Raw genomic sequence first — 2380 nt, 5'->3', positions numbered from 1 at the left:
TAGTTGTAGAATTTCCACTCAGCCAGCCTTCCTGTGGTTCTGGGTGATGTCCGTTCCATCTTTTAGTTGTATTTTTGAAGTGGTTGTGCGAGGCAGCAAACTCCGGTGTTTACCTATGCTGCCATCTTGGTTTCTCTCCTTCATTCTATTTTTATGGCTGAGTAATATTCCACTGTATATATGTACCACAATATTTTTATCTACTCATCTATTGATGGGCAGTTGGGTTACTTCCATATCTTGGTGATTGTAAACAATGCTCAATGAACACTGGAGTGCACATATTCTTTCAAATTAATGTTTTGGGTTTCTTCAGATATATATCCAGAAGTATAATCACTGGGTCATGAAGCAGTTCCATTTTTAATATTCTGGGGACCCTCCATACTGCTTTCCACAGTGTCTGCACTCTCACCAACAGTGCATGAGGGTTCCCTTTTCTCCACATCCTTCCCAACACTTGTTTGTTAATTTATTGATGATAACCATTTTGACAGGTGTGAGGCGATTTAATTTGCATTTCTCTGATGATTAGTGATGTTGAGCATTTTTTCATGTCTAGTGGCCTCTTTGGAGAAGTGTCTATTTAGGTCCTCTGCCCATTTTAAAATAGGATTGTTTTTTTGGTGTTGAGTTGTATGAGTTTTTAAAAAAATAAATTTTGGATATTAATTCCTTATCAGAGTATATCTTTGGCAAATATCTTCTCCCATTCAGTGAGTTGTCTTTTTGTTTTGTTGAGGTTTCATTTGCTGTTAAAACCCTTTTAGTTTCATGTAGTCTCATTTGTTTATTTTTTCTATTGTTTCCCTTTCCCAAGGAGATACATCAGAAAAAATATTGCTACAAGAAATGTCAGCAATTTTGTGTTTTCTATTTCGTCAGTAACTCACACAAATATTTGAAAAGTTACTGAGCCTCCAAATCTCAACTGTAAACCTTGCAAGTTACATAAATGACTGACGGGACTTGCCTTCCTATCCAACACTGAGTTCCAACAACATTAGTCACACTTTGAGCTAGAAAAGGGATGGTAGGCTGGCAATTTTGGGAAGACGTGTATTTGTGAGAAAAAAATCACTTTCAAAATCTTCTAGAATTACTAGCTCTTCTTTCAGAACTGGAAAGGCAAGAACAGGTTCTGAATGGCCCTTGTTCTCCATCAGTTTTATAAAAGTACTTTTCAGGGTGAGGCACTGACTTTGTAGTACCACTCACATGAGACACACGGGCTGGAGGAAAACAACAGGCTTTGGAGTCAGACAGAACCAGATTGATAGCTCAGCTTCAGCCCTTCCTTGCTGTGTGATCTAGGGAAAGGACCTTAACCTCTCTGAGCCTTCATGTCCTCTCCTGTAGAATACAGGATAATACTACCTAGGTCTCACAGGATTAAAAGAAGCCATACTCAATAACAGCTAACACCAGCCAGTGTTTAATGAGCCCCTATGATGTCCCAGATACTGTGATTCTTGGTTTGCATGATTTTATTTAACTCTTATAGCAATGCTACAAGGTAGGTATTACTATTCCCATTTTGCAAATCAGAAGAAATGCTATTTAACTATCCCCAAAGTCACACAGGTAATCAGACTTTAAGTTGTCCGACTTCAATACTTGAACCCTTTCTAGTGCACCATGACTGTCTGTCTGCTGTGCAAACACCAAAGACAGAGCACTGCACATAGTGGGCCCTCAAAGCCCAAAAGGTGTCAAGAGGAGTGTTACTATCTACTGCAGCACCTATAAGTATAAACTGCTAGGGCAGTCACCGGTTCACCTTCACAGCATGGTGAAGATGCCCATTTTCCACATGGACGAGAAGAAATGCTATAATTCTGTTTAGAAACCGGGCTGCATTCTCCTTAATGTTTTAAATGCCATGGAACACGTGGCCTCTGGCTCTTTAAGAAAAAGTTAAATCATTTAGAGACTTGTTGAGAAAACAACGTTCTATAAGCTGAAATGAAAGGATGCTAATTAACACCGTAAAAACATCTGAATGTGTGAACTCACCAGAAAAAAAAATATTATCGTCAAAGCAACATTATACTAATTTCAGAGTGCCTGTAGGAAGAGGACTGGGAAATGTGCTTGGAAATGAAGAGCAAAAATGAAGGCACCAGAAAAATGTGCCATCGTTACTTCATGTCCCTTTCCTTTTTATTTATAACAACAGAAGGAATTTAAACTTGTAGCTCCGAATAGAAGGGCCAACACATCCTGGATTTCTTCTAGGGTTAGTTACAGAGACGTTCTCCTGCAATAGAAATAAGGCTACTACTTGAACTTCAAACCTGGAGACCTATGTATAAGCTTGATGCCCCGGTCTCCACAGACTCTAGGTAAGAAAGAATATTTTATTTTGACTTAATGTTTG

General features: G+C 38.8%; 1 protein-coding gene across 4 annotated transcripts in view; it reads right to left on the bottom strand.

Annotated features, from left to right (window-relative positions):
- Window positions 1-2380, bottom strand: part of MTM1 (myotubularin 1) — a 100968-nt gene that overhangs the window by 21543 nt on the left and 77045 nt on the right. The gene's annotated exons all lie outside the window — the stretch shown is intronic.

Source organism: Myotis brandtii, unplaced genomic scaffold (genome assembly GCF_000412655.1).
Source record: "Myotis brandtii unplaced genomic scaffold, ASM41265v1 scaffold695, whole genome shotgun sequence".
Classification (NCBI taxonomy): domain Eukaryota; kingdom Metazoa; phylum Chordata; class Mammalia; order Chiroptera; family Vespertilionidae; genus Myotis; species Myotis brandtii.
Note: the sequence above shows the minus strand (reverse complement) of the source record. Positions and strands in the feature narration are given on the sequence as shown.